Source organism: Aegilops tauschii, chromosome 6 (genome assembly GCF_002575655.3).
Source record: "Aegilops tauschii subsp. strangulata cultivar AL8/78 chromosome 6, Aet v6.0, whole genome shotgun sequence".
Taxonomy (NCBI): Eukaryota; Viridiplantae; Streptophyta; class Magnoliopsida; order Poales; family Poaceae; genus Aegilops; species Aegilops tauschii.
This window is the reverse complement of record NC_053040.3, coordinates 213570207-213580820: the sequence shown is the minus strand read 5'-3', so window position 1 is coordinate 213580820 and position 10614 is coordinate 213570207.

Below are 10614 nucleotides of genomic sequence, written 5' to 3'. Positions count from 1 at the left end.
CAAACACCCCGAGTGGCTGGCAAATTTGGTCATGGTGCCCAAAAAAGACAAATCCTGGTGGTTATGCATCGGCTTCAAAGACCTCAACAAGGCCTGCCTCAAGGATCCCTTCCCTTTGGCTCGAATAGACCAGATCATTGATGCCACTTCCGGACACGACTCATTATGCTTCCTTGATGCCTACTTGGGATATCACCAAATCAAGATGAAGGAATCCGACTAACCAGCAACCGTGTTTATCACACCCTACGGCCCATTCCGCTTTAACACAATGCCCTTCGGGTTAAAAGACGCTGGTGCAACATATCAGCATATGATTCAAACATGCCTGGAAACCCAAATTAGTAAAGTAGTCGAAGCATATGTGGACGATGTGGTCATCAAGACCGAACACGTCAGCCAGCTGGTCGACGACCTCCACCAGACCTTCGAAAATTCGAGAACATACGATATAAGACTCAATCTAGATATGTGTGTCTTCGGAGTTCCCGCCGGAAAACTGCTCGGATTCATTGTCTCCCACATAGAGATGGAGGCCAATCTGGCTAAAATCGAGCTCTGTCCCAGTTGGCCATACCCACCGAGCTCAAACACGTCCAGAAGCTGGCCGGTTGCGTTGCCGCTCTCAGCCATTTCATCTCCCGCCTCGGAGAAAAGGCCCTGCCGCTCTACTAACTAGCGAAGAAGACCAAAAATTTCAATTGGCCAGACGAGGCAACCGCTGCTCTGTAAGATATAAAAACTCTACTAGCAGGCAATCCCATCTTGACTGCTCCAGGTGTGGGCGAGCCTATGTTGCTATACATCTCACCCACGAACCAGGTCCTGAGTGCTGTCCTCGTGGTGGAATGAGAGGCGGAAGGACATAAGTTCAGGGTATAGAGGCATGTCTATTATGTATTGGAACTACTCACCCCGTGTAAATCCCGATATCCGCACTATCAGAAGATCGCATACATAGTTTTTATGGCATCCCGCAAGCTCCGACACTACTTTCAAGAGTGTTCGGTCGCAGTGGTATCTGAAGTACCCTTAAATGATGCCATTAATAATAGGGATGCCACGGGTCGCATCACCAAATGGGCCATAGAATTGCTGCCCTTCGAAATCATGTACAAGCCACGCCGAACTATCAAGTCTCAGGTACTATCTGATTTTCTGGCCAAATGGACGGAAGCCGAGCTTCCCCGGGATACAATACTTATTCGCACTGGACAATGTATTTCGACGGCTCCAAAAATGTTGGCCGGACTAGGGGCTGGCGTGATCCTTACGTCCCCCACTAGCGACACTCGTAGGTACATACTGCAGATCATGTACACATACTCCAACAACGAAACCGAATACGAAGCCCTATTGCATGGTCTGCAGATGGCAACATCAATGGGTGTCCAACGACTTGAAGTGCGAGGCGATTCCAACCTCGCCATCTCCCGAGCCAATGGCGAGTTGATGCCAAGGACCCAAAAATAGCGGCATACCGAAATGTCGTCTTAAGAGTATCTGCCCGGTTTGAAGGACTGGAATTTCACCATGTCTCTAGATACAATAACCAAGTTGCCGATATCCTCACCCGCCTGGGCGCCAAACGCGACCCTGTCCCTCGAAACACCTTTCTAGAGTGTCTCTTCAAGCCATCCGTGGTGTGGCAGGATGGGGACCAGGATGCAACAATCAATGGACCTGAACAATTCGTCCTTCCGACCATCGAGCCAGACGACGACATCATTGGCGGCTCGACAATCGAAGAAACCACGTCGGCTCATGAGGTGATGGCCATAATTGCACCATGGAATGAGCCATTCCTTGCCTACCTCCTACGGTAAGAGCTCCCTGACGACCAGACCGAGGCACGGCGCATATCTCAGTGCTCTAAAGCATACAAGGTCCACGAGGGGGAGCTATACAAGAAAAGCACCACTAGAGTCTTACAGCATTGCATATCGGAAGAAGAGGCAGCAATTGTTGGCCCAAATTCTTGCTGGCATGGGCGGCCATCACGCGGCAGCTCGGGCCCTGGTTGGCAAGGCTTTCCAAGCAGGGTTTTTTGGCCCACTACCCACGCGGATGCTTGCTCCCTAGTCCAACGCTGCGTTGGATGCCAGCTCTTTGATCAAAGCCATATGCCCCCGACGGCTCTCCGGACTATACCAATTACTTGGCCTTTCGCAGTCTGGGGGCTGGACATGGTTGGACCACTTAAAGGAGGAACCAAGAAAGAGAAGTACCTACTAGTTATGGTCGATAAATTCACTAAATGGATTGAAGCTTCACCTGTTACATCGGCAAAATTGGGACCGGTTATCGATTTCCTATCCGGCATGTTACACCGTTATGGTGTCCCACACAGTATCATCACGGAAAATGGGTCCAATTTCACAGCCCAAGAAGTCAAGGACTGGTGCGCTAGTATGGGCATCAAGCTCGACTACGCCTCAGTGTACCACCCACAGACCACAGACAGTTGAATAGGCCAACGGACTAATTATGAGCGGCATAAAACCTCGCCTAGTTCGTTCCTTGAAAGAGTCTGATTGTCATTGGGTGGAGGAGCTTCACTCCATACTGTGGGGACTGCGCACTACCCCTAACCGGTCAACGGGATACACACCCTTCTTCATGGTGTATGACGCAGAGGCAGTCCTCCCTTGTGACATCATTCCCGACGCACCTCGAGTTCGCATGTACAAAGAAAAAGAAGCTGAGCTGGATCGGCAGGATGACCTAGATGCCTTGGAAGAAGAAAGGGATGTAGCTGGGGCACTCATTCTACATTTTACCAGCAACAGGATCGACGCTACCAGAGCAGGGAAGTCCGGGCAAAGACATACAACGTTGGAGAACTCGTCCTCTGCCTCCTAGAGAAGCAAAAGAACAAACTCTCGCCCAAGTGGGAGGGCCCCTTCATAATTGATGAAATACTAGCAGGAGGAGCGCATCGCATTTGCAACCCGGCCGACGACCGCTTCGAACCAAACGCCTGGAACGCAGCTCAGCTCTGACGCTTCTATGGCTAAGTGCAGCCACGTCAGTCAAACTATCCCTTTCCTCCTTGTAAATTTTTCTTTCCCTTTTTCTTCCTGGAGAATCCGGATCTCCCGGGCCTTGTTCGAATAAACCGATTTCATTTTAGGCCGTTTTGTCATCACACATTTTTCAAATGTAATGCCCAGATTTAACCTGGGGGCTCCTTGAAACCAGCCAATTAATATATTTTTTGTGCACATAATCGCCTCTATCGAAGTTTGCACTCTCCCGAATACCTCTTTAGCCATCATATGTGCTGAGTTGACTTCAGTTTTTGCCAAGCTGGGTTGCCTGGCTCCTGTGCTTACCCCCTACGTTCCCGATTATTCGGCTAGGGGGTAAAGGGAGCACCTTTGTGATTGTTACGACCGGGTCAGCCTCATCCGGACATTAGACGGGTGAAGCCGAAAGCTAGCGTTCTTAAGAACATATGGGTCAGCAATGAGGGATACTTAAGTACTCCTGGTGTACGCCACCAATGCTTGGGGATTTGGCTCCTCGCACCAATCACTCGCATACTTTGGGTATCCTAATACAAACGTCTATACTGGCATGATGGAACCTGAAGAAAGGAACCATGGAGGAACTATTTTCTTCAGAAGATGTTTCTTACATTAAAAAGTAATATAACATAATTCTCTGTGCATGTTTTTGTCTGTTCGTACCTAATGGCCGGATTGCCTGGTTACCGGAAGTCATTTCATATCTACATCATGTCACATAGTATGGAACAATCCTCGACCCTGGTCAGGGAGGTCGAAGCCGATGTTGGCTATAACAACGTCTTTAGTGCAGATCGAGCATGTTTGATGTAAAGTACATTGTCGGTGCAACAAACCGTGGGTCTGTTGCCCAGACTGTGCACAGGCCCAAGGGCAAGATTGCAACACCCAAGATCAGACCAAGCACTAGAGATCAGTTCTTTGAAGAACCAAAGTGCAGATCAAGAAGACCAAGTCAAGACAGAGAGACAAGATATCACTAAGGGAAAAACCTCCCTTGCCGGGCAGGCAAGCCTGGCAAGGATGAGGTTGCCCCAAAGACAAGCCTCCAGACCACCCTGGCAGGCTTGCCGGGCATAGCAAGGGCGGACTACCCCGCCAAAGCTTCACCACTCCACCTCATAGTGACGCAAGTCATCGATCAGTGCGGTGTCATCCCCCTGCATAACCACAAAGAGGCTCATGGCCCCATAGGTGGCCGTGGTTTCCCACGACATACATAGATACATAGAATCAAACATATCACTCTTCGTCCACATTGTCTATTATGTTGTCCAAGGCGCAATCCTGCTGGGAGAGTCAAGCTACATGCATCACTTGGTCATAAACCAAGTGAAGAGGTATTTCCTGTCTGTCTGGCCCTACTGGTCCAACACGAGCCATATGATCCGGCTCAAGTTTCCTGAATCGGGACTTCGCCATGGCCCATGCTTCTCTCAACCCTTCCCGACAAGCTGGTATTTTTCATAATTCTAGCCGTCGCCGAGCTCCCTTAAAGCGCTTCACTAGTTCAGCCATATCGTCCGGCACTGCTTCGGTCGGCCATAGCGCCTTCACCATACTTTTCACAGCTTTTCGAGCTCTCTCATGAATCATAGACAGTTCTTTTAAAAGATCTCAACCAAAGGAACTTGCCTCTTCTCTGAGCCGACTAGTCAGGAGACCTAGCATCAAGCATGGCACATTTGTTATAATCGAGCATTGCGGATGGCCATTTACACCCAATGCTTAAGTAACACTTATTGAAGATGCCACTTTTCAATCTCTGGTTATCTCCCAGAGCCTGCGCCAGCTGAGCTTTTAAACTCTCAAGTTCCTCGGCCTGTTGCTGGTTCTCCTCCTTCAGCTTGTTGTTTTCCTCGTGGCTTTGTTTTAAAACCCGCACACCGGCTTGATGTTGTGATTTAGCATACCTTTGGGATTCTTGGCGGCATCTAGGTCCTTTTGAAGTTGACCTATGGATTCGGCTTCCATAAATAAGGCCGGTGTTAGACAGGGTGCTTTAGCATCATTAATACATGTCCATAGCTTTAACTCACCATGGGCCTCGCTGGTGAACTTTTTCACCGCTTCCAATTCGTCCCTCCCATCAGCCAATTGTGTTTGGCTTGCCTCAAGGTCCTCAGGTAACTTTTTATTCTAGTCCTTTAAGGCCTGCAGCAAGCGATACACGATTCTCCGACCCTTAACTCGGTCCTCCCGCCTGATTCAAGGCTCGGGGCTACTGGGTTAGTATTAACATTTGGCTGCTGGAAACCATTTCTTACCTGCATATTGCTTGATAGAAGATTGGTAATTCCCTCTAGTACTGTTCGGGCTGTTCCAAGATATCAGTTGACCGAATTGAAAGCATTAAATTCTAGGTCGGTAAGGACTGCCTAAGGCAGGCATTTTTTCCGCCGCCGGTGATTCATCACACTTTCAACTTCCGAACTCGTAACCGAAACATCCTCATGATCTTTCACAGGTCGATGTATTGTGGGATCCCCCACATTAACCTTCGCCCGCACTGAGGGTCTTCGGCCACTCCCTGAAACTTCTTTGATGTGTTCGGACGGTTGGGGTGGTACCTTCTTCCTGTTAACCCGGATTGAATTTCAGCGGAGCCCCGCATAGATAAGGCCGGGGATGATCTGATGGCAATTCTAGAGCATATTAGCTTTTTCCTGAAGATGCGATTGACATGGTCGCTTTCCATTTGGAGGCTCCTTTGTGGGCTGGAATTGGCGCCGCCTCCATTGGTGTTCGGCGTGAGGTTCAGCGGCCTTTGGGAGTAGAAGTTAGCGTAGCTGAAGTAGCGCGGGGTGAGCGCTTTGTTGGAAAGGAGGCTTTCTCGCTACGTACGGTGGAGGAGGGGAGGAGCTCAGGATGATCAGCTGTGATGGCCACCTTAGAACCATCGAGGCTTTCCTGACAGAAAACCCCGTCCTCAAAGTCAATCGATGTATCTGGGTCCTCGTGAAAGCCCGGATCATCATCACGAGAATGATCCTCCGGTTGAGGAGCAGGGTAGCTGATGCCTTCATCTTGGCGTCTCCAGCCCTGTTCGGAAAAATGGTTGAACCGGTCAGTATTCGGGTGTGATATCCGTGCTATGAACACAAGTTTAAACTTACCCATTCAATAGGGTTGTAGCCCGAGTAGCCTTTCCAGTTTCTCGGGTGGGCGAAATCTTCTTCCTCGCCTTTGAATAGATTCACCAATGTGGCGGCCATTGCTGATGGGTTGTCTGGCCCCTGTTGCTTGTCCCGTTATAGCTCCACAGGGGGTGCGTCCTTTGTTGGAGGGGTTGAACGCATTGTTCGATCGCCGCGGCCATTACGCCAGCCATGGTAAATCCTCCATGGGCACCCTTACCTTCGCGGCTGGGCAGTGTACCTCGGTAGACTCTTCCTGGGAAGGGCCCCTGGGCTGCCAGTTAAGTCATTTCCTAAGTGGAGTGTCCTAATATAGGGGCAGACCTCTCCGAACTGGTTCAAACAGAGGGACATCTTCGATATAAAACCACTCCAAAGACCATTCTTCGGAATCTTTCTTTGGAGTCACAATGGGATATCTAGTGCCGGCTATGCGACACACCTTGGCTCTGCCTTCCTCAAAGATTGACCCTCCATGGGTGCGAGGATCGAGGTAGAAAAAATTCTTTCAAGTTCAAAATGGGCCTTGCAGCCCAGGAACATCTCGTAGAGACAACAAAACCAGAAACATGCATAATTGATCCCGGGGTGAGGTGGTGGAGTTGGATCCCGTAAAACTCTACTAGGCCCCTTAAGAACGGGTGAATGGGGAATCCTAGACCTCTTAGAAGGAAGGATACGAAACATACCCTCTCATCCTTATTTGGATTGGGAAAGTTCTCTGCAAAGGCTTCACCGTTGTCTGAAGTTAGCCCGGTGTGAACGGGCATGAGATTCGCGGTTGGAAGATACCCCTTGCCGTTGGAGGTCGCATTGCTGAAGCTACGGTACAGAGCAGCTAGGCCAGTCGCCCGGGAGATGGCCATAAGGATGCGAGGATGAGCCAGGGACACTTGCCATGAGGATTTTCTCTGGGCAGGTTGGGTTTTCGTTCTTAGGTATGGATGGACCACTTGATGTGCCCTTGGCCTATTTAATGGACATGTTCCCGGTCTCGGGGATATTTTTGTAAAAAGACACAAGATCGCTCGTCTTCTGGAGGCTGCACAAAAATTGAGGGTCGCCTCTAACAAAGTTAATGAAAAGGGGGCCCACCATGATTTGATGGATCAAGGAGTCATCGGAAACCGAATTGTTGAAGTTAGCCAAACAGGGCGAAGATTAGGAACTCGCCTGGCAAGCCGAAGATTTTGGGAATCACGGGATGACCAGTGGTTGTGGGCTCTGGCGTTGAAGGCTAGTTCGGGGGCTACTGAGGGAGTCTTGGACTAGGGGGTCCTTTGGGTGCCGGCTCGTCTCGCGTGGGCTGGACTATTGGGCCGGACCGTATCCGAACCGAAGATCTTTTGTTCCTTGGTGTGTACCCCAAGTCAACATGGAAGATCCAAAGATTCCTTGATGTAACCGACCATCTGTAAAACCTAGTACCCCCAGTGTCTATATAAATCAGGGGGCTTAGTCTGTCAAGGCTAGAAGAATAATCGCCATCCCGCGAGTTAGGGTTTAGTTCCTCTGATCTCATGGTAGATCGACTCTGTAATCCTCATATACACAAGCAATGTAATCAAGAAGGACGTAGGGTTTTACCTCTTAGAGAGGGCCCGAACCTAGGTAAATATCGTGTCCTGCATCCGCTGATCCCCATTGATCCAAGATCCACAGCTCGGGACCCCTTACCCGAGTGCTGCCAGTGACACCAACACCGATAGAAAAATTCTTGACAGAATTTAATATGCGGATCAAACGGAATAAGGTAAATAGAACCTGGTAGTTGTTTGTGTGGATGTAGCAAGTGCTAATAAACTAGTACTTGTTTCACGTAGTAATAGTACTAGCACTAGGTACTGTAGCCTCCTGACCTCACGAGAGTAGGAGCAGCCGCAGCTTGGTAGGCTTGACACGAAGCAAAGAGAAAAGCAAATCGATTGTACCTCGGGACTTGATCCTTCACGGGAGCAACCGCGGACCAGGCACGCGTGTGACGCACGCATATCCGCGAGGACAAGCAGCAGCTCTCTCTAGAGTTCCTGTCAATCTTGGTGGATAGCTCACGCGACGCATGGCTGTAGTGGAGATCAGATGGCACGTACAGAGCCACATGAAATTTCTGTCAAATCTTGTTGGTCTTGGCGACTGGCGGTGGCGCCGACCGCAACCCTAATTCTTTCCTCACAATCTTGTATCTGAAACTTGGCTCTGTATACCACTTGTTAGATAAAACGAGAATAAATGATACATGAGAGCACACGGATTTTTACGTGGTAACCCTTGCGGGAGAAAACTACGGACACGAAAAGGCGCAATCACTATGATGGAGGAGTATTACAAGCATGAGACGACAGATCATCTTACATGTGACTACATGGGGTATATATGAGGGCAATACATAAGAGTCCTTGGAGGACAAGTAAACGAGTTGTACTCGTACGCGTCGGTACCAATGCAAAGTCCCACACTGTGTGTACTACTTCTAGTCCAACAAGGTACTAGAATTTGGATCAGAATTTAACAAATGTATTGCACTTGAAAAAAGATATTCCCCTGGCAGCGATGTCTAGGGTCCTCTTTTACCCTGGCGGCGACGTTAGGTTTAGGATTTTCTTGTAATATCGAGCGATACAGGGGCAATCTACCCTCTCTCTCAGTCCGTGGTCGGGTGTAGGGAGTGGAACTTTTTGATGGCGGGACCTGCATCCCAGTCACCGGCAAACAGAGCCATGGCGATAGGAGGAGTATAGGGCTTGGAGGCCCTGATAGGAAAGCTGAACCTCCAAGAGAGGGAGGAGGATGATCTCAACTTCAACGAGGAGTTTCCAGACGAGGTTGATGAAGCGGAGTTCATGGAAATTGCTAGGGTTCACTTAGCTAGACCCTTTAGCTGTGGCGCCTTCTATGACTCCATGTGGCTAGCTTGGAGCTTGGCACAAGTGTCGGTGCAACAAACCCTGGTTCTGTTGCCCAGACCATGCACAGGCCCAAGATCAAGATTACAATATCCAATCTAGGTCAAGCACAAGAGATCAGTTCTTTGAAGAGTCAGAGTGTAGATCAAGAAGACCAAGTCAAGCCAGAGAAGCAAGATTTCACCAAGGGGAGACCTCCCTTGCCGGGCAGGCGAGCCTGGCAAGGTCAGGGTTGCCCCGGAAGCAAGCCTCATGATTGTCTCGGCAGGCCTGCCGGGGCTTACGTGAGTGCACTACCCCGCCAAGGCTGCACCGCACCACGTCACAGCGACACAAGTCACCAATCAGTGCGGTGTCAAGCCTCCAAGTGACTAAGTCGCTATTTCTCGCCACATGGCAGCCACTTCCTATAGAAATCACCTCCAAATGACACTCGTCCAATGATGTGTCACGCAGACAGGAGGGAAGGTGGGCGAATAGCCCGGCAAGGCTTGCCGGGCAGACCTTGATGTGACACTAAGCGACATTTAATGCGCTCTGCCCTGTCTATAGAGTTAGGTATGATAGCACTGTTTGCTATCTAAAAAGTACGTAATGACTGATTTGCCATTGTGGTGACCCCTTGATTTATAAAAGGAGGCTCGTGCCAACCATAAGAAGGATTCGGACCCTTTTACACTCATACGTGCGTAGCTGCTCTCGCCCCGAGGCAACCTTGCTGGCCTAGAACGCTGCATTTCCACCATAATCCACCATCAATCCATGAAAGCAGGAGTATGGTTTCACGCCTTGCGGCGGCCCAAACCTGGGTAAAATTGCCCGTGTGATCTCTGTCGTGCTGTGCGATGCTCTCCGCTCTTTGCACAATGCGCTCATCCCCCCTGCCGAACCACAAGAGGCTCATGGCCCCATTGGTGGCCGTGGTTTCCCACGACATCTTTGGCGCGCCAGGTAGGGGGCAGCGCTTGCGCGAACCCGAGAAGCATACGTAGCGCATCATCTTCATCATCGTTTTCTTCATCAACAGCTCCATCATCCATGGCGCCCAAGAAGAAGCCCATTGCCGCCGCCCAGCCAACATCCTCAAAGGCCCCGCCACGTGCGACCGTCGATGCCGCGGGGGCTACAGGGACGTCTGGGGACGTGGACGATGGAGGGGATGTGGTCGATGTAGGCGGCGTCATCACCACCTTCCCTGTGGCTGAAACGGGAGCAGGAGGCACCGAAGAAGGACAACACCAACATCATCCCAGCGACCACGCTTCGCGAGGTATGGGTGGAGAAATCATTCCATCTGCACCTTTCCGCCCGGTCGAAGGGCACAACCACAGCGGTGGCACTTGCTCTGGGCGAATCACACTCCTCCGACCGCCCCCGCCGTGGGCGTGACCACGGCCATGCGCCACCCCCCAGAGTGAGCTGACCTAACCAATGCACCAAACGGCGCTGCTAGTCGACAAGCGCTTCCACCTCATCACCACGCCATCTTGGCAACTGGCTCGCGACGACGGGAGCACGACGTGACCACTGCCGGCACCATCAGGA